Here is a 22,587-nt window from a genome sequence, read left to right as displayed (position 1 = left end):
CTGGCTTAACCACATTTAATGCCCCATTTCCCTATTAAGAAGTCAGACTAATCTATCTTTGTTTTGGAAAAAAAAAATTTTTTTAAAACAACCTAATATTTCTCTCTCTGCGCTTTAAGGGTCTTTAAAATCCTTTTTGAAGCCTCTTGTGTGAATTTCCAGACCTGCTCTCCATCAGTTTACGGGTGAAATGGATTAAAACAAGTCCTTTGAAGTGTCAGCATTTGCGAACTGTTTGGAGACTGGCTCAGCTCTGCACTTTGTCAAGTACTGGAGGGAGGATAAATGCCATTTCCCTCTTGATTTCCCGGTCATCTATTCTTCTCCCTGCAGACGTAAAAGCCATAATAAAAGCTGGAGTCATAGAGTACATCCCCTGGTTTGAAATACAGGCCTCTCTCAACTTCCACATGACATGACTGCCTTATATCTTTGCTGGGAGGGCTGCCTCAGGGCTTCCATGTATCCTGTAGATGTATACATACCCTGCAGCCATCATATCCTGTACATGGATCCTGCACCATTTTATCACTTTAGTAGAAAGGCCTGGCTTGCCAGCTCCTTTAAAATTAGCACAAGGGCTATGCTGGGCAAAGGATGCACTAACAGAAGAGCTGGGGCTCCTGGATTGGATCATGTGCCTTTGCTTATGCCACAAAGCTCAAGGTTATCAGGCAGCATCCTCATAATATAAGGTATATCCTCAGCCCACATGGAGTACCAGTGATGTCTCATCTTTTTGAGGGAGCTATCAAGCATATGGAAAAAAGAGTGATCCAGCGGATACAGTGTACTTGGACTTTGGGAAATCCTTTGACAGGGTCCCTCACCAAAGGCTCTTAAGCAAAGCAAGCCATCATAGGATAAGAGGGAAGGTCTTCTCATGGATCAGGAATTGGTTAAAAGATGGTGTCACTTAATCATGAAAATGAAGGACCAATGACATTGAATAGGACCAAGCACAGAATGACAATAGGCTTCCCACACTCAGTTTTGCCCACTCACTTGAGTCTGGACGTGCAGTATTTCTGGATCTCTTGAGCAGGACAGTCAGCTCCTTAGAGTGCAGGGATTATCTTTACGTTGTGTGCTTAGACAGTGCCTGACACAATGGGGCTGCTACAATAAAATCATAACATGTGCAACATTTTTAAAAGTGCCAGGCTCCTAAATGACTTCAGTGCTTTTGAAAATGTTCCCCAATGTTTAGCTGCGTGGCAGGCTTAGTGATATGTAACCACTAGGAACCAGCCTTCGAGCAACAGACATGGAAGGTAAATTGTGGGATTTGCACCCAGGTCTCGCAAACAGTTTGGACAGTTCTGAAACCCCCCGTGACACTCTATACCTCGGGGGAGCATCCTGTAAACCCAATATTCCTCATCTATATATAATTGTGATACTGCATCTAAAGCATGCCATGTGAGGTACCAGGGGAGAGGTTATGCCTCTGTTCCATATGAATGGGTGTATCATTAGTGCACAGGAAGTTATGAGAATTGTGTTGTATGATGGTCACTAAAATATGCTGTGAGTTGGGGAATCTCCCAGATATGAGATCCCCAGAGACAAGGACAAGGGAGGTGACCAGCCCCAGGCAGGTGTCAAACCACCATCAACAGCCGTTGTCCAGCCAGGGAGCTAGGATGCAAGGACTCACTTGCACAAGGTCACAATTCCCCAGGGAATTGCTCAACCTTGCCTGGGGACTCAGCAATGCCCACCAGACATGTCTGGATTGTGTTCTCCAAGCACAGGGTACTAAGGGTATAAAACAGAACACAGGGGCCCCATGCTTGGCCTTTCTCTTCCCTCCACCTGTGCAGCAAGCAATAAGGGTGCTAAGAAGACTGGTGATTTCATCAGAGGAGAGTGGCCCAGGTTTAAGGGAGAACCCTGTATCTTAAGGACTGTAAGATCCAATGCGGTGAGAACATTCCTTGATCTAAATACTGTCTAGTGTGATAAGGGTTACAGTTTAGACTGCAAACTTATATTTTATTTTGGTAACCACTCTGACTTTGCCTGTCACTTATAATCACTTATACAGTAAAACAAGTATCTTTACCAGTGAGTTTGCCTGAAGTGTCTGGTAAATCTGCTGAGGTTTACAAAGGTCAGTGTAGATCCACTTTCCATTGATGCAGTGGTAAACCAATTAATAAACTTGCATTGCTCAAGAAAGGGTCTTGAGCAGTGCAAGACAGTATATATATACAAAGCTGGGAGCTGGGGGGGATTTGGCTGGTGCCTTTCTCTGAGATTCATGAGTAGCTCTGGGAGCTCCACATGAGGTTGTACTGAGAGGCAACAGCACCTGAGGTTTTGCCGATTGCCACTAGTAAAAAAACCCAGATAGGGTGAGAGAAAACCCAGAATAGGGAGTAAAGAGGGCACAGTGGTCCCACAGTCCCAGGTTGCACCCAGGGGTCCTGTGACACACCCCTCATTAAGATCTGACATACAGGAGTGCTGGCCAGGAGTCGATGGCTGGATCCTGAGCTGGTAGGAAACCAATTGCATTTCAATGGAGCTAGGCTGATTTACAGCAGGAAAGGATCTGGCTTTGACACTTTGTGTTTCCTGGCTCCAGTCATATGATGTGGCTTAAGGCAAAGGTGGCTGTACTAAGACAGCAATCAGCACCTGTCGTCTCTCGTGGCTGCTGTTACCGAGCTCTCTGTGCCACTCAGTCCCTAGATCTTTGTACCACGCTGTTAGTTCTGTACTTAGCTCCCTGGGCCCTCTGTGTCACGCAGCCACCGCTGGAAATACAGACTTTCTACGGCACTGATCCTGCAGCGCACTGTGGGAGCAGCCCCTGAGCCCCTGCAAAGGTCAGGGCGAAATGCTGGCACTGGCTACCGCGTAGGGGGAGCGCTGCACCACACACACGAATTTGCAGGCACTCCACATGGAGAGCACAAGAGCCAGACCAGGCTGAGCCTGCTTCTTCTCCTGCCCGCACATTAAGCATCTTCAAGATGTTAATATTACACAACAGGAAAGTGTTAATATCAAGAATATTCATTTCCAACCATCTCTAGTTAATGAAACAAAACAAACTATCTGGAAAAATGAGAACATTACAGTAACAACAACAAATTAAACACCAATACAATTAGGGAGAGATTAGGCATCGCTCCTCTGGGAGCATTTCAGAGCCCAAGGTCTTTCTCAAAATTTGATCATTCCCAGCAACTTTATTTCCTTCTAATTAATAAATGGGTAAGTAAACGGCGTGGTTTCTAGAAGGGAGATGGCTCCCCCGGTCCTCTCTGAACAAGAGCTTTCCATCTGTGTTCAATAACACAGAAGGGCAGAGCTGGTGGCAGGTAGAAGCGCGCACACCTTCAGCTCAGAGAGAAATCCCACTGTCAGCAGAATGAACGGCAAAGGCTGCGAAAACAGAAGTTCCTGCATGAGTGTCTGTTACAAGGTGACTGAAGGGGGAAGGCGTCTCGTGCTAACATGCAAGAACTTAACAAAGAGAAGGTCAAGGGGTGATGTGATCACAGTCTAAGTCCCTAAGTGGGGAACAAATATTCAACAACGGGCTCTTCAGAGACTGGTGTGACACGATCCAAGGGCTGGAAGCTGAAGCTATACAAGTTCAGCGTAAGTTTTTAACAGGGAGAGTAATTAACCGTGGGAACAATTTACCAAGGGCAGCAGTGGATTCTTCATCACTGGACATTTTTAACTTAAGACTGGCAGTTTTTCTGACCAATCTGCTCTAGCAATTGTTGTGGGGAAGCTCAGTGGCCCATGCGGACAGACCGGGTGCAATGTCTGCTCTTTCTAACCCGCCTTTCCTTGAGCAGGTGAAATACTTTGATCAGAGACTGGCTGTCCCGGACCAGCAGCTACGTACAAGTGAGGAGACAGCGGCTTCAGTGGCCAAGTTAATTAAGCAAGGCTCATTTGGGGCTAACCCCACTGGCCAGGGCTTGACAATCCACCCAGGGAAGCTCTACCTGGGAGAAGAGGGAGCAGGAGACCCTGAATTCAGTGAGGCTTGACTGGCCTGACAAGCTAGACAAGTGTTGCCAAAAAGGCAGAGTCTGTCGGTGGGTCAGAGCTGCCCCGACAGTGGGGACCCACCATGAGCTGGAGGAGTGACCCCTGTGACTGTTTGTCATTACTGACCATTGTGCATCCAGAAGCAGGTTCCCACATAGCATGATGCTGTTTCTGCTCACCTCCCCTCTTAGGGCCCTTGCAGTATTCGTGTTCACCAGCACTACCCGGAAGGCAGAGTGCTGACATCACCAGCTGGGCCTGAGGCTGCCTGGCCTCCACTCCTGAGTGACCACATGCAAGACACACATTGATTATGGAGTCAGAGTCCTGGGTTCAACATTACCCTTGGAAAACCAGCTCTACTCCAGTCTTAAAAATGCTGAAACAAACTTGCTCCTACCAAGTGGCACAGACTAGAAGCAACAAGTCCCCTTCCAGGTGGATGCAGTCTGAACTCATGTTACGGCTCAGGAAAGTAACGACAGTGTGGTACCCAGCTGTGTGCTCTGAAGATGTCCCTTCACCACCGCTTGTGACAGCCAGGCAATGCTCAATGCTTTGGTACAATCACACGTCGTAACCTCAGGAAACTCACTTCCCTCTTATTTGCTTCTATACATATGCTTAAAGTTAAGCACCTCCTGAACTGCTCTCCTGGTTTGTGACCATAATGCAGAAACCCGTTATAGAAAGACATCTAAGCAGGGGAAGGGTTGGCAGGTCCAGTAGGTCTTTGGGAACAAGTGCTTGCTCCCATTTTATACCAGTATCCCTAGTACTCAACCAGTGCTAGACAGGTGCAGGATGTTTCCAGGTGTATTCAGCTCCCAGAGATACATTTCAGGAGCGCTGCCTGACACAGCTGCCCTTGGTCACTGGAGCTGTCTCCATGTTGAGAATAACTGCAGACAAAAATCACTTTGTGCGATCGATGATGAGAACGAGTCCTCTCCTGATCTCAGGGTCATTTCTCTGACATGTGACTTGCATGGCCAGTGCATTTTGTTACTGCACGATGCCTGGAAATCCCTGGATCAAGGCCTCCTAAAGTCCTCTCTCTCCACAAACTAGCCGCATCCCTCCATTACAGCAGCATGAAGCCCTTTGAATAGGGAGAATCTGGTTTAGAGCCTCCAAAAGCCATCTGAATCCTACTGAGTTTCCTGGGGAACCAAGGAGATGCCCTGAAAAGCCCTCAAGAAAACTTAAATGAAGGGGACAAAGATACTAAGTTACATGGAGCCAAAGCATCTCCTGAGCTGCAACCACGCTCTGCCCAAAAGTCCTGGCATAAGGCTGGGTCCTCTTCAACTTCCCTTAGTTGATGATAAAGGATAAAAAGGAATAAAATAAATACTCAGGTGAGAGAAAAAGATTCTCTACCCCGGGTGAGAAAACGTCAGCCTTCTGTTTGTTAGGCTGCGGCCCTACCTTTCAGTAATCTGCATGCCTGTTAATCAATGTGCACAGCCATTGCACCTGTCAGCAAAGGGGGTCTTCACACTTTGCAAATGTTAATTAAGCCTCCATCCCCTACCCCCTCCCCCGCCCCCGGTTAGATAGCACCATGTGTAGAACTCAACCCATTACACAGAAGGGGAAATTGAGACACTGCAAGGTTAGGACCAAAAAGTCTTCAAACTTGGCTACTTCTAGTCAGGCCTTTAAATCCTTAATTAGGCACACAGTAAGTGGGCTGATTTGCACAGGTGCTGAGCACTCATGACACAGCTGGATCTCAGGCCTCACTTTTATTTAGACGAGCCTGCAATGGGGTTTCCACTCATCACCAGGGCACCTCCTTGGGTCTAGGTTTGGGAAAGTAGCTCTCACGACACCAGGTGCCCCCTTCTGCTGTCTGCTCCCTCTGTGACCATCTCTCTTCTGGAAACTTGGCTTTATAGTGCTGGCCCAGCCCCTCCCCAACTGGGCTTCACTCTCAGTTAACCCTGGCCTTCCTCTCAGGTGACTCAAGATGCCCACTTGGCCTCGTTAATCCTGTCAGGGCTCTGTGGGGTGCACATCCCATCCCAGAGTTTAACTATCAGAGTTTTGGTACCAAATGTTGGACACCTAAGTGTGACAGTCTGGGACATGGTGGCCACAGGCAAAAATAGAACCCAGGAGTCCCAATACCCTAACCCCTGGACCATACACACTGTCCTCAGAAGAACTCCTGGACAGTTTAAATTAAATACCCTGCCTTCCTGGAGTCCTCCTGACCCTGAAAGTATTTCATAATGGAAACAAAACCCAATGAGAAATTAATGGACTACAAAAGCTCCAGTTTGCTTGTTACACTAGGACAAACCTTTAAAAAAATTATGTTTATTATCTACATTTGACCATTGTACTTTGGTTGGGGGGTTTGGGAGGGTAAATTTAAATCAACCAGAGTCCTGCAGGAAGGGATGACAAGTTCACAGCGGGTTCACAGAGAGATTGGTAGTGGGTACAGAGGAATGAGGGGCCATTAATCTTTCCAGGTGAATCTCTGGGGACAGCAGGCAGGATGGAAGGCATTTAGCATAACACAGTGCTGTAAAACCATCCTGAGAGAACACTGGTGGTGGTGATGGTAGGATGCTAAGTTAGCAGGGTCCATCTGGCTGGGCCAATTCCGTTACTAGCTGGAAGCAGCAAATTACACCTGATCCCAGTAAGTATTAACAACACTCCTGTTTGTAGACAACTCAGCTCCCTTTTCAGGTGGGCTAATCAACAGAGCACAATCAGCTACAAATAAACAGGATCAGGAGAAATTATCAGGACTAGTTCTCTTCTCCCATGGGGCAGACAAGTGCTGGGGGGGGGGGAGCACGCTGCGTTCAGTACACTCATGAGACCGTACCCGCAATACGGTGTCATATCCGGCCACTGTGTTATTCCGGAGTCCAGGGAAGGCCAGAAATGACCAAGGGGTGGGACGGTTTGAGTTGAGGAAATATTAGACATAATATATCTATAGCTAAGCCAAGTGACCGCTGAGTTGGAGGAAGGTGTGTGCAGTGGTGCGGTGCAAATATCTGAGCAGGAGGGATTGAAAGGCGACTAGGACTGATCACATGAGACTAAGAGGAGGGAAATACAAGTCTGATTACCAGGACCAGCTCCCTGATGGTGAAAGAGCTCAGACCGCAGGGATGTCTCCCAAGGGAAGCGGTGGAAGCCCTGCTGCCCAGGACACCGAACACAGACCTGGAGAGAGCCCTAGAACATGCACTGCAGGGACTGCTGCAGGGGATAGCTTTCCAGCTCAGCTTTCTATGACCCTGCCCTGCTATTTACTATTTTTAAACAATGATTTATTGTTTTTACTATTTCCAATAAAATGAGGGAGAGATCCATTTTTCACTTTCAGAGGCTCCTCATTTCCCCCTCCCCCATCCCCTTGCTCTAGAGAATGAGTCATTGTCTGCGAACCTTTTTCAAAACAGCTCTTCTAAAATTCTGTATCAAATCACAAGCATCTCTAGTCCACGAGCCAGCACAGGGAGCAGAAGCCCTCGGATGCTGTTGATCTGCTGCATGAAAACAAAGAGCCGTAAAGCAGGAATCCTTCTGCTTGGCACAAATCTTTTGCCCCACTGTACCTTGTCTAGCAACTCATTTAGTGCCCATCAGGTGGGGACACAGGGGGCCTGTGAGCTCATTGTGTGCTTTGAAGCCCGGTCTGTGTCTGGAATTGTGTTTCAGGGCTGGCTGTTTTGTTTTGCGGACAGATAACACGTGTTCATGGGAGAGTCAGCTGCACAGTCACACACGGAAAGGGCAAACAGCAGATTTTTATCTGCCACAGCACAGCTTTACGAAACACTCTCCTACCGGACACAACGCGCACGGTCACTCCAGCATCGGAGAAGGGGGCAACGGCCTGTGAGTAAGGGTGAGAACACATTTACACGCAGGGGCTGACTGGCCATGGGTCAGGCCGGGTATTTTCATTCCGTGGAGACAGATCAACAATTCCAGTGGCTCATCGGAATCAATTATTTTGCTCAGCCTGAACCAATGATATCCCAGCTTGTACTACCCAAGGAGCTGGCTTTTGTTTCATACTCTCACATACAGATTAATACAATGAAAGGCGTGTGGTCAGCCCCAATGAACCATTCATTCAGCTAGCATGACAACCTGTCAAGACCTGGAGTTGCTTTCACAACACTGGTCTTTGCAACCAGAGCTGCTGTGATGAGTTTGGTGAGAGCTACCTCATAGAAAGGTGACTCCAATCTATACAGGAACAACAGGATTTCCAGAAATCTGCCTTCACTTTATCGCACCAGCTCCAGGTTGGAAAGTTTTCCAGACTTGCCTGCGGTGGGGAGAACTAAGTTATTTTTCTACAGGTACCAGCATTGGCTCTCAAGACTCACGGCCCTCCGAACGTAACTTCCCGTGGTGTTTGGGTCAACCTAGAGGCGTTAATCTGGTGAAAGCCTCTGCAGCCGGTAGGCTGGTCTGACTCTGAGGCCTTTGAAGACTTTGGCCCCCGATTAACCAACAAAATGAGATGCTTAACAACAATACCGGAGGAAGTATTTTAAAGGCTGACATGGAGAAGTGAGGTGGGTAATACTGATAATGTATTCTGGTCCCCTGCCATCCCCTCCTGCTGGTGTGATGGCGTATGTATTACCTACACACACCTGGCACAGAATCCTCAGCAGTCCAATGGCTGGTTCAAGAATCCTTGCCCCATTTTTATATATACACACACACCCTGCAGCTCTCCATGCAATGGATACTGTGGCACTGGTACACACAAGGTCCCTGAAATAACAGCAACATAAACAAACCTGATTCCTGAGGTGAGAAGTTTATGAAACCATCTTCCTCCCTTCACACAAACAAACATTCTGCTATTTAATAGCTCTGATTTCCCTATAAACTTTTCTAACGACAAGCTAGACAGATTCAAACAACAAGCAAAACAAGGAGGGATGCGGGCAGTACCTTTCTGTTGCTGGCTGGGCTGGCGCTAGAGGATAACAGAGCTGTCCCAGTGATGCTGCTGAGACAGAAGCACTCTGGAGTTACGATTACAGCTTTCCCCGCTCCGCGACCAGATCTCTCAGCAGCCCAGACCCACTGTGCTGGAAATGCACTTAGTAATTATCTGCAAGAGACCAGGCTCCGCCCCCAACAGCTCTGATTGGTCCTCTGGCCCTGTGCAAGTCTGCATTGGTTTCAGTCAGTCAATCTACTATTTTCCAGAGCCTCAAAACAACTGAATTCTGTGTCCCATGGATAAGGGGTATTGGGGTGAGCGTGACGGGGCAGGGTGGGGGGTGTGAACAGACTGACTCGCACAGAGCAGAGACTAAGTCAAAAACACCTTGAAATTATATTTCTTATGGTGTTAGTAAAAGGATGTATGAGTCTGATTTAAAGGATACAGACTGGGATGGGTATCATAGAATCATAGACGTGTAGGACTGGAAGGGACCTGGAGAAGTCATCTAGTCCCATCCCCTGCACTCATAGCAGGACTAAGTATTATCTAGACCATCCCTAACCTGCTCTTAACCACCCTGACAGTTTAGGGTGGTTATCAAAGGCTCGGAAAGGAGGAGCAGAGTTACTTTCAGCTGCAGACATTACAGAGGACGCACTTATTCTGATAGATGGAGTTTACTGTAAAAAGCATGTCTTATATCCTAGCAGCGCCCAGCTGCCAGCAAGGTCAAGACCCTGTTGTGCTAAGCACATACAGTAAGTGACGGTCCCCACCCCAGAGAGCCTCCAGTCTAACAGACGCAAACCATTTGGCCGGACTGGCAGTGGGGAGAGATGGGATAACAAAAGTAATAGGACGTGCACCATGCTTTGCCAGGTGGGAGCAGCAATCACAATTCATTACATGGCTAATCATCATCAGCTGGCTGCTTACCATATGCATCATGGTTGCAGTGAGATTTGAGGAGTTGCATGGAAAATAGGGTGGTGGCTTTATGGATTATACACACAGAAAATTAGTTACAGGCTGTGTTATTATAATAGATTCATAAATACTTAGGTCAGAAGGGACCATTATGATCATCTAGTCCAACCTCCTGCACAACACAGTCCACAGAATCTCACCCACCCACTCCTGCGAAAAACCTCTCACCTATGTCTGAGCTATTGAAGTCCTCAAATCGTGGTTTAAAGACTTCAAGGAGCAGAGAATCCTCTAGCAAGTGACCCGTGCCCCATGCTACAGAGGAAGGCGAAAAACCTCCAGGGCCTCTTCCAATCTGCCCTGGAGGAAAATTCCTTCCCGACCCCAAATATGGTGATCAGCTAAACCCTGAGCATATGGGCAAGATTCACCAGCCAGATACTACAGAAAATTCTTTCCTGGGTAACTCAGATCCCACCCCATCTAACATCCCATCACAGGCCATTGGGCCTATTTACCATGAATATTTAAAGATCAGTTAATTACCAAAATCATGTTATCCCATCATACCATCTCCTCCATAAACTTATCGAGTTTAATCTTAAAGCCAGATAGGTCTTTTGCTCCCACTACTTCCCTTGGAAGGCTATTCCAGAACTTCACTCCTCTGATGGTTAGAAACCTTCGTCTAATTTCAAGTCTAAACTTCCCAAAGACCAGTTTATATCCATTTGTTCTTGTGTCCACATTGGTACTAAGCTTAAATAATTCCTCTCCCTCTCCGGTATTTATCCCTTTGATATATTTATAGAGAGCAATCATATCTCCCCCTCAACCTTCTTTTAATTAGGCTAAACAAGCCAAGTTCCTTGAGTCTCCTTTCATAAGACAGGTTTTCCATTCCTCGGATCATCCTAGTAGCCCTTCTCTGTACCCGTTCCAGTTTGAATTCATCCTTCTTACACATGGGAGACCAGAACTGCACACAGTATTCCAGGTGAGGTCTCACCAGTGCCTTGTATAACGGTACTAAAACCTCACCTGACGCATCCCAAGACCGCATTAGCTTTTTTCACGGCCATATCACATTGGCAGCCCATAGTCATCCTATGATCAACCAATACTCCAAGGTCCTTCTCCTACTCCGTTACTTCTAATTGATGCGTCCCCAGCTTATAACTAAAATTCTTGTTATTAATCCCTAAATGCATAACCTTACACTTCTCACTATTAAATTTCATCCTATTACTATTACTTCAGTTTACAAGGTCATCCAAATCTTCCTGTATGATATCCCAGTCCTTCTCTAAATTGGCAATACCTCCCAGCTTTGTATCATCCACAAACTTTATTAGCACACTCCCACTTTTTGTGCCGAGGTCAGTAATAAAAAGATTAAATAAGATTGGTCCCAAAACTGATCCCTGAGGAACTCCACTGGTAACCTCCCTCCAGCCTGACAGCTCACCTTTCAGTAGGACCCGCTGTAGTCTCCCTGTTAATCAATTCCTTATCCACCTTTCAATTTTCATATTGATCCCCACCTTTTACCAATTTAATGAATAATTCCCCATGTGGCACCGTATCAAATGCCTTACTGAAATCTAGGTAAATTAGTTCCCCTGCATTTCCTTTGTCTAAAAAAATCTGTTACTTTCTCAAAAAAGGAGAACAGGTTGGTTTGACATGATCTACCTTTTGTAAAACCATGTTGTATTTTGTCCCATTTACCATTGAATTCAATGTCCTTAACTACTTTCTCCTTCAAAATGTTTTCCAAGACCTTGCATACTACAGATGTCAAACTAACAGGCCTGTAGTTACCAGGATCACCTTTTTTTCCTTTCTTAAAAATAGGAACTATGTTAGCAATTCTCCAATCATACGGTACAACCCCTGAGTTTACAGATTCATTAAAAATTCTTGCTAATGGGCTTGCAATTTCATGTGCCAATTCCTTTAATATTCTTGGATGAAGATTATCTGGGCCCCCTGATTGAGTCCCATTAAGCTGTTCGAGTTTCGCTTCTACCTCAGATATGGTAATGTCTACCTCCACATCCTCATTCCCATTTGTCATGCTACCATTATCCCTAAGATCCTCATGAGCCTTAATAAAGACTGAGGCAAAGTATTTGTTTAGATATTGGGCCATGCCTACATTATCCTTGACCTCCCCTCCAATGTATAAGGTTGTCTGAAAGCTGTTCACATATGGTGTATATCTGCATTATACACCCACACTGTGCATATAAACAGAGAAAGAAAAGATACTAGTACACCGAAAATAACCCTACCATAGCGTGCGAAGGACACTACTGGGAATGGGAGGAGTCTGCCGTAGCACCCACGGGCCCCACACTTCTCAATTCTATGAGGAGAGTTGCCACTCAAGGAGCTCACGCCCCAAGGAGAGACAGCCAAACAGACAGAGGCTGGGGGATAACAGCAGGCAATTTAAATACAAGACAATGTCTCACTGTAGGCAGCATGGCAGAAGTGGGTCACTATGGGCAGTGTTGGGGCTGCCAGGACACGGTTAGGGAGCTCGTACCATGCCTAGAGGGGCATGTGGAAGAAGACAGATGATTGTGCAAGAATGATTGTGACAAACAGGCACATCAGGCTGGGAGCACTGGCAGGACAATGGACATTTGAAGCTTGACGGAGGATGGATAGGTAGGGTGGTGCAGAGCTCTGCAGAACTTGCTCAGGGTGAGGTTATCAATATGCCATTGCACATGTGTGCACCACTGGGCAAACAACCCAGAACATGCTAAACCAAAAAAAAAAAAAAAAAGCCTCTAAGAGCAATTAACAATTTGTTAAAGGAAAAATATTTTTGTCATCTACGTCCAGAAATGAGGGCAGCATGACTCTGTGGCACGATCCAGTGATTTTACAAAAATTCCTGAACCCAAATGCTTACAACACAGTAAGAAAAGAGAACTCCGATTTGTCATTTCTCTGCCATAATGGTCTCCCCCCACCCTGCCCCAGGAGAAGCTGAGGAGAGAGATTCACTTCGGGAATGCCTCCAAAACTTCAAGTGTTCACATGATGCTTTGCTGGACCAATTGGTTTGGAAACGGGGATCGGTATCTCTCCACTCAGGATTTCCTCTGGCCACGCTGGCATACTCTGACCAAAGCTTCCCAGGGGGGAATGTGGCATTTCCTCTACCATGTGAATCGAGGGCAGGCAGAGAGCTATAAAACCGGAAAGCAACAAAAGGTGACAGGAACTTTACAGACCCTGGCAACAGCTTTAGGATCATGCTGCATTTAGAGTCACAATTTGGGCCAGGTCTTTGTTTACCTGGACTGGTTCACCCTGCCCCATAAGCCCTGCTATTCCTTGCTCCAGAATCTCAGGGACATGGTGGCTCAGGGAGTCCAGCCTAGGAAGCCCTTTCCAACCTCTGTCCTTCTGGCTTGCAGAGCAGTAGCTTTCCCAGAAGCACCAGGAAGGGGCTCATCTCAGGGGCTATATTATTCATTGACGAGGCTGACAGGATGCAAACACTTACCTCAGTCCCATTACATGCTAACATGTAGGGAACAGAAAGTTTTTATTCTCTGTGATTCCCTTGCTGCTGTAACTGTGAGGCAGCTGGTGTTTGTCTCTATTTACCCTCACACAAGGGCAGCGGCTTTAGAGTGCCCATTCAGGGGGGTACTGTAATATATTGACAAATTAACCAAACAGAAACAAAACTAAAGCACTAGCCAAAAGCCAGAAAGCCTCTCGTGCCGTTTTGCAGCTCACTACGTTCTGGCTATTATGGATTGCCTTGGGTAGCAGCACTCCCCGCCCCAGAAGCTCTGCTGTCAGACATATAGCACGGACCGACAGCAAGAGCCTCTACACGGATCTTAGCTGCCATGATGGAGCACATGGAGTGGCGCAGGGCGGGTCCCAGAGCACTCAGCACTTGCCGCCAGCTGCACTTGGGAGCACACAGGAAGCCAGGGCACGGACTGGAGCACAAGTGTCATGCTTAAGGCAGCTTTCCTTACTCAGGAGATGGGCAGATGCTGAAGCTTCCAGCCTGCCCTGAAGTACTGTGCATTGCTATAGACTAGTCTGAAGCAGAAACAGCCCTGGCCGGCAATCATAGAATACCAGGGTTGGAAGGGACCTCAGGAGGTCATCTAGTCCAACCCCCTGCTCAAAGCAGGACCAACCCCAACTAAATCATCCCAGCCAGGGCTTTGTCAAGCTGGGCCTTAAAAACCTCTAAGGATGGAGATTCCACCACCTCCCTAGTTAACCCATTCCAGTGTTTCACCACCCTCCTAGTGAAATAGCATTTCCTAATATCCAACCTAGACCTCCCCACTGCAACTTGAGACAGTTGCTTCTTGTTCTGCCAAATCCCCATAAGAGAGGAATGGCTGCAGCCCTGGTTGGCTCTCATCTGAGAACCCACGACCAGCAATGAGTCCAGTAGGATCCAGGTCCCACAGACACCCTCATCTGAGGGTGCAAAGAAGGCAGTGCTTGCTCCTCTTTCAGCGAGTATCATTCCCATCTTCTCTGGGCTGAGTCGCAGCCAGTTTGCTGCTTTTCATGCCTACCTGGCACCAGAAGAGAGAGAATGTGCTTTGCCTTCAAGATAAACTGAGGTCATGCCGAATCACACAGCCCAGAAATGCAGTTAGGAGAGTGGATACAAAATCCTTGGTCTCCCTGCACTTCAGAGTTGAAGACACAGAGCTGTAGCTCCTTGAAATTGGAAGGTTTTAAGAACAGCAACATCCACCATTCCTGGGACAGCAGATGGTTCCCCAAACAGGTGACCAAATAGGGGAGCATTTCAAACTCCTTCCCCTGCTGCAGCCTCATCTGCTTTAATCAGACACTGCATGTGTTTGGTTTTGTGATGAGGATTACAGAGGTGAGGATGGGTCCTCTAAACTGTTTATTCTAGCACCTTCTCAGATGCTCATAAATATTCTCTTTGATGGCATAATAATTCCTTGTGTTCCATAGACACATTACTTTGGTGAGTTCAAAAATACATTCTTTGAAGTATTGAAATTCCACTACTGTTTTGATTTGTATTTTAAATGAGAGCTCTCCAGATAGTCACTATTAATAAGATTATTTACTTGAAGAGCATCATCATTCATTTCTGTATGAACTGTGCTTTGTAAAATACCACTTCTGCTAGCAGGGCTAGACAAAGTAATCCATTACGGCTGAACAGAGGCTTGTTAGCTCGCCTATTTTAGAGGATTTAGGGACTGGAGGAATTCTACGCTGTTTGGATGAATTCATGCACTCGGTTTAAAAGTGCTATTTCTGAATCGTATACAACAGGGGTCTCAAACACGCAGTCTACAGAGTTTGCTCTGGGGCTGGAGCACCCATGGGGAAAAATTAGTGGCCACCGGCAGCCAAGCTCTCCCCCACTCCCCGCCCCAGCGCACTGCGTCCCTGCTGCTCCGCCTACCTCACAGCGCTTACTGCTGCCAAACAGCTGTTTGGTGGCGCTTAGGACTTTCCAGGAGGGAGGGGGGAGGAGTGGGGATGCGGCACGCTCAGGGGAGGAGGCGGAGAAGAGGCTGGGTCAGGGACAGAGATTTGGGGAAGGGGTTGGACAGGGGCAGGCCTCATGGAAGGGGTGAAGTGAGGGTTTTGCAGTCTATTACCAACCCATTTTGAAGTTCTCAGCTATTTTGACTTGACATTTCAAGTACAACTACAGAAAAGGTGTGTATCTGTGCTGTGCCAAGAGTACTAGAACATTGTGATATCAGAGATAACTCAACCAATCACCACCCTTACTCAATAGGGAATTTGCATGCTACAGTGACATTGGTTGTATGAGGGAGACTTCACAGATGGTGGATTAGTTGGCCTGACTGCCACACCCTTGTGCCTAGCTGCCACCTCACATATCAGCACAACCATCTACACAACAACACAACCCGCAAGTCCAAATTTAGAGAGCCCCTCACCCCAGCACACACCCCTTATTTGCCACCAACACAAATCAACCAAAATCTCCCAGCACAGCACAACACAACCCAGGCACAAATCAAACACACATTTGCCCACCCTCACTCATACTTACTAGCAAACGACTTGCCACTTTAGCCACTCAAGTTTATGGTAAGCATATATTGGACTACGGTGACAACCCAGTAAAAGTCAGTAGAAAAAAATCACTGAGATGCTATACAATTTAAGGGTGTAGAAAAAAAGATATATATTATATGAGAAACAGTACGTGATCCTGTCATTAACAGATACACGATAACACAGTCTCAAAGGGGCAGAGAAATAGTTGTGTGTGCTACGTGGCCAAAAATGAAACGACTGTCAAAATTAGCACCGACTTTTCACATTACAGTTTTTAAAAAGTTAATACATTGACTTTTAATAGCTTACTATATTACTCTTCATTTGTTTCATTTTTGACTATACTTTTGTATCATTGTATGAAAAGTGGTCAGTGATACAGCCCTCGGGCCAATGTACTAGTCCTCATGTGGCCCTCATGGTGATTGGCGTTTGAGATCCCTGAAATACAATATTGTTGTCAGTAACATCAGATATCACCTTCTTGGGATCCCTGCTAACCACGGTTACTACATAACTTAATAAATTGGTGTTTTGGATTATTTTACTGTTTATGCATCTCTTTCCACTACGCTTTGATGAGTCTTTATTAAACCCCAACTGGTGTCCTGTCCAGGGAGCAAGAGACATGGGATGTGACAAGGAACAAGGCATTGATTAAAAATAAGAAATAATGAAAGGAGTGTCTGGGGCATCTCTGAGGAAGACAGGATGTCAGTACCAGTGTGGCAAAAAGCCTTTGTTAGCAGCATTCACTGGAGCCATCACCTGGTGGCTGACAGATCTTTTCAGAAGCCCTCACTCAGCCATGTTGCCTTGGCAGGGCAGTGACGTGGAAAAGTCCCATTAACATAGGGCTGAAAAACTAATGAAGTTGTATTGTATCTCAAGAAAGGACTGACACATGAGTTAGGTGCAACCCCTTTGACCATAGGGGGAAGGTTAGAAATGTCACAGGTGAAGGAAGAGACAATGGATAACAGCGCAATAGCTCAGGGGCCAATGCACCAGGGTGTTGCTGCTGTACTTGTTCTCGCTTTGGGGGGAGTTAATTAAGTGGGTAGCTGGAGTAGGTGAGAGGGGGCAGGGTGTTCCTAGGTGACATTTACTGCCTGCAATAGATTTGATGGAAACTCCCAGGAGAAAGTCCGTTCATCTGGGTCGTTCTCTTCTCCATCAGACCTGCTGAGGGCATCTCCTGCTTCCCTTCCTTTAAAGAGGGGCCGGGTGGTGGTCTTGGCCAGGAGTTCTCAACCTTTTCCTTTCTGAGCCCCCCCACCATAAAAACTCCACCGCCCAGCTGTGCCACAACAAGGGTTTTTCTGCGTATAAAAGCCAGGGCCGGCGTTAAGGGGTTGCAAGCTGGGCAGTTGCCCGGGGGCCCTATGCCACAGGGGGCACCACAAAGCTAAGTTGCTCAGGCTTCGGCGTCGGCCCTGAGTGGTGGGGCTCGGGGCCCTGGGCTGTGGTCCTGTGTGGCGAGGCTTTGGCTTTCTGCCCTGGGCCCTAGCGATTCTAATGCCAGCCATGCTTGACAGACCCCCTGAAACCTGCTTGCAGCCCCCTCAGGGGACCCAGACCCCTGGTTGAGAACCACTGGTCTAGGACAGCTCTTTTTAAAGGTGCTCATTGCTACTAAAGCCAATAAAGCGACATAGCCCCTAGGGAAGCTGGAGGATATTTAGCAGTATTTTCAGTTTTCATACTGGAATGGACAAATAAGCCTTTACTCCTGCCCTCTCACTGCCAAGTAAATCTGTAGCTGCTTCATTCCCTGCCCCCCTAAAGCACTTGAATAATCAAGGTTAACCTACAGCCCCCACCTGTATTCTGGCGAACAGGCTCATCGGTCATGGAGTAGGAGAGAAATGTCTATCAGCAATCTCTCCTCTTACAAACATAAATAAGTGAGTAATAGCAAATTACTGACTGGGAAGCTGGGTTTGAAGCTTTCTAAGGATTCATGGCTGAGCTGTGACTGACTGTTATGACAACTTGGGAGCATTTAGGTTTCCTAACAAAAAGTGAATCTAGGAACTTCAAGTTTATTTAGTGTAATTGGTTTCTATTAAATATGCCTCACTGACCATTAAGAGACCTTGGCCGAGGCAAGAGCAGCTGTCTGCTCCTGTCTCCTGCACCTGCTTGTTAACTACCTTCACACTGCTATCCTTAGATACTTTTTTGGGCGGGGCTGGGGGGGGGGGTAGGGAAAGAAAAGTGCAGAAATCTCTTTAAAAGCACAGCCCTCCCCCCAAACACTGGGAAAAGAAAGACTGTCTGAAATGGAAAGACTGGTGGCAGGCTGCTTGACAGCAGTTTTATAAAACTATTTGAGCTGTTCTACTTCCTGATCCAGCTTGGCTCTTTGGCTGTAAACCCTTAAAGAGTATTTAAGCCATGCACTTAAGCCTTAGAAATTGACACAAGCTCTTTAGAACTGCCTCCTACGGCCTCAGATACTTAAGTGCTGAGGCCTTAGACAGGCACATCAGACAAAATATTTGTAATGATGCAGCTACCATCCAAGAGGAGGTGGCAGCAGGGGAGACATTAAAGCTCTACCCAATGTTTAAACTATTTCTAGGGTTACATAACTCAAAGCAACGATAGATGTCTTCAGCTCTCAGATTTACTCCTGCAATGGGAGCATCTAAGCAAAACATTTTACAAATAACTTACAAATAATAAATCTTTAAAACTCTTTCAAGGTGTTTTATTTGCTCTTTCCTAAGAGTTATTTATAGTCTCCCTGAACATTAGTTTCACTGCAAGTCAAAAGCCAAACAAGAGGATGGATGGAAGGTCTGGTTTGGTCTCCAAATTGCAGCACAGCAGACTTTCCACAGGCAGCTTCCTCCCTTCCCTGCCTGCCACAGAAGTCTGGAACGGTGCCCGTAAACATCACAGGCAAAAGATGGAGCGGGGATGTTCCTTTGGTAGCAACGAACAATGGACCTGCCAAGAGGCCAGTGAGGTTTGGCGCACTGACATGGCTGCAGGTCTGTGACTGGCAGAGGCCTTTCTAAGCCATCTATTGCCTTGGGTTCCAAGAAGCAAATGGCAGCTGGAGATAGAGCAGCACGGCACTGCCCATATCTCCATGGTCTCTTTGTCTCTTCTGCCCTGGATCCCATGGCAAGGAGAGATGGCAGTAATCCCTCTGGTGAAGACATGTCTATATGTGGCCGGGTTTGGGGCTTAGTCTGACCTCTAAACATTTCTGCCACTGGGAAATCTCTACCTCTTTTTCCCATGAGAGCATTCCCCTGCACCTGCCTAGCTGCTGCAGCCCTGTGCAATATGGCACAGACGGGGCATGGATGGAGAAGTACGAGGACTCTGAATTCAGAATGGAAGCAGGTAGGGGGCTGGTGGAGTTCCTGGTGCATGTGTTTGGCCTCAGTGTGCTGCCCAGCCATGGGATGGAGAGAAGTCGGGTCCCACATGAAAGCATCAGAATCCCAAGCGTTCTCCAGTGGCTGTAGGAGCCGCTCTGACTTGTAAACCAGCATTAATCAGTTCATGGAGCAATGGGTTTACCTGAGTGTTTAACTGTCATGGTTTTTAACTTAACTTCGTCTTCCAGCAATCTGAACTCTGATTTCAGGCCTTCAGGGTAACCAAAACCTGCCCCAGCAGAGAGGAGGAGCCAAGCTAAAATACCTCTGTTCTGGATTTCAAGTCCCCTCCACAAATGGTAGCGCTTTGATCCAGGGGTTTGGCTCGGCGTTACGCACAGCTGGAGAAAGATGTGAAGCCTCCCCAGAGTTCCTGATTGTGGAGCAGGGGATTTGGTTCCAGCCATCTCTAGCTCCAGGCGGTTCAAATGGCAGCTCCCGGATTAATGGTTAACCCTGATTTCTTATTACAGCTAAGACTTTAAATTTTTCCTTTTAAATGATTTACCTTCCCTGTAATGGGCTCTTATATTGCACTGGGGTTTGCTTTTAAACATTAATTCACCAGTAGCAGCAACAGACACACACACAGCTCAGCAAAACAGAGCTCCCTCTTCCAAGGGGAAGCCACAGCGCAGGGGGCTGCAGGAGGAGCCGGCTCTGTCAGGGAATCTCCGCTAACTCACGAGTCAGGAGCCCGCAATCTCAGAACGTTTTCATAAAATTCTTCAGCTCAATTAGCATTTAAATAGTCGGCATGCTTTGTTCTCGCAAAAACGAGTCATGGCATTGTAATCAGGGAACGCCAGCAGCCAGGCTACGCTGGCGCCCTGGAAATGTCAGCAGAGTTTATTTGACACTGTGTAGTGCTTTTGGTATTTAGTAACATTTGGAAAGGGCTGAGGATTCGGTTTGTCCTCCCAGAGGGGCTTCCCCCAAAGAGGCAGAGGGCACTCACCCGCCTTAGCTTGTCGCAGCAAGTGAAGCGGAAAGGGCGTTTCATGTAACTTTGCCCAGGAGTGGAGCTTACAACTCCTGGGACAGACCCCTGCACCTGTGCGGCGGAGCCCTCTGCTCCACGGAGATTGGGACTCTCTCTTTGAGAGGAGGCAGCCAGTGTCTGAGCACACACGTACCCAGGTGCACACACACACCCTGGCCTCCAACTCCCCCTTTAAAGCTCCGATATGTGTAACTCCGAGCACAAAGGAAGTAGAGAAATGTCCATTTGGTTCATCAGGAACTGGGGGAAAGGGGGCCATTTAAGAGGAGGGAATAGCTACGTTTTATAAAATGCCCCTCACAGCTGTAAGAGCTTCCCAACACATGACAAGGTGCCTCTTCAGCCAGGTGCAGGCCCAGCAAGCCCCAGGCACCTGAGCAGAGAGGGGAAAGCAAAACTAGAAGCAATGTGCTGATTGGTTTGTTCACCCCATGGGGCTCGTTTGCACTGCCAAAGCCATTTAATCAGACCCTGCAGAGCACTGGCCAAATCTGTCAGAGGCTCCTGCCGCCGTCAGATGTTCGGAGCATTCTAGGAGCTGCCCAGGAGTCACACTGCCTGTAAACTCCATGCCAACACGCCTGGTACCACTGCCCAAAGGGGTCAGCCCCAGATCACGCCCCATAAGGGTGTCCTCTCCCACCCCACAGTTTCATTGGAGAACGAACACCTGCTTGTATCTGTGCCAGAACGCCCAAGCGGTGGGACTTTGCATCTGGCCCTTGGATGATCACAGCTGCCATGGTGGGCCCCCAAAGGGCAGGAGGTTTCTGAGCCTGCCCCATTAAAGCTTCGTAGATTGTTCCAGCCCTCACTTTGAGGGTCTGGTGCCAATGTGTGTAGTGGGGGTGCTGAGGGCCATTGAACCAAACTGCGAACGCTTTGAGCCAGGGGGTGCTGCTGCACCCCCTGCACCCCCAGTCCCAGGACCCCTGCTTGAAGCAAATCCAGTCACGAGGAAGACGTCGATGCAGGTTGCAGTGCACCAGCATGCTATGGCATGATTGTTGGGACAGCCAGCTTAAGAGACATGCCAGCACCTGGGGGAGCAGCTGAAGCTTCTTCTGGAATGTCTTGTCTTATCTTGGCCCAGGCCGTGTAAGTTACAATAATGGAGGACAAAGACTGCCGCCAGACCATGGAGAGGAGTGAGTGCAATGCAGATGGCAGAAGGCTCTTTTGGTGCTTGAGTAGCCAGTGATAAGTCCAGCATCACCCCAAGGCCAGGAACTGTCTGAATGACTGGAGGGGCAAGTGTGCTCAGTGATTGTTACTTATATGACAGTAGAGTCTGGAGACCCCAGTCAGTCTCAGGGCCCCAGCATGCGGGGCACTCTACACCCCTAGAACAAGACAGTCCCTTCCTCAAAGGGCGTACGCTTGGATCTGGGTGGTGCCTTTCCCTAGCTCACGTCATTTCATCCCTTCCTGGATTCAGCCTAGCTGGGCAGAGAGAGAGCTGGGAGTCTGTTAGAGGGGTGTGGTCGGTGCATCACACTTTGTGCCACAGCATGATGGACCCTAGAGGTTGTGCATAGATGGGGTCAGGGTGGACCCCATGCTGCCAAGCTCTGGGGGAGACTCAGCTATCGCCCATGAGGTTGACGAAATTCCCAGGATGCCGGGGAGGGGAGCAGCTGATCTCATGCTCGGCAACATGTTACATTTTCATTTAGGAAATCATTACAATGAAGCCAGGAAAATGCAGTTATATGGATACACATTTCCTGTGGGGCTGAAAAGGAGTCTGCCTGGCAGCCTAAAAACCCACAGTTTGTGTATCACCAGACAAGAACCTGAAAACAATTCAGCATCTTATTACATTAGCAGTTTTGTTAAGCAACACCAGCGCAATTGGGCCTCAGAGCCATGGCACAGAGGCCCCAGATCGCCTAGGAGCAGCCTTCTACAAAGCACCAGAAAACTGCTTTTTTCTGAACCGGCCTCAACAACTCTCCCTTTGCATCAATACATTTCACTGGGAATTTTCTCCATGACTGTGCTGTATAGGTTCCTCTTGCAAGATTTATCACCCGCAGCTATTTCTCCTCACCTCATCATTGGGCAGCTTTAGAAAATTCAATCCTCACCCCCCCCAAAAAGCACTCTCATTTCTACTGTAAAAAGAACTATTGTGAGGGAAGCAGTTAGGTGGCCAGAGCCAGCCCAAGTCTGGCCCAGAGCAG

At 47.6% G+C, this 22,587-nt stretch overlaps 1 protein-coding gene across 3 annotated transcripts in view; it reads right to left on the bottom strand.

Moving 5' to 3' along the window:
• Positions 1-22,587, bottom strand: part of ZMAT4 (zinc finger matrin-type 4) — a 198,704-nt gene that overhangs the window by 150,751 nt on the left and 25,366 nt on the right. The window contains exon 1 of one of the 3 annotated variants that reach the window (XM_084615389.1): positions 19,664-19,782. The exons of 1 other annotated variant lie outside the window; for it this stretch is intronic. The gene's annotated coding sequence lies outside the window, so the exon portion shown is untranslated. Of the gene's footprint in view, positions 1-8,979; positions 9,102-19,663; positions 19,783-22,587 lie in introns of those variants that run through there. One more of the 3 variants, XM_084615386.1, reaches the window with a different exon arrangement.

This window comes from Lepidochelys olivacea (genome assembly GCF_965140295.1).
Source record: "Lepidochelys olivacea isolate rLepOli2 genome assembly, chromosome: 26".
In the NCBI taxonomy this organism is placed as follows: domain Eukaryota; kingdom Metazoa; phylum Chordata; order Testudines; family Cheloniidae; genus Lepidochelys; species Lepidochelys olivacea.
This window is presented reverse-complemented; position numbering and strand designations above follow the sequence as displayed.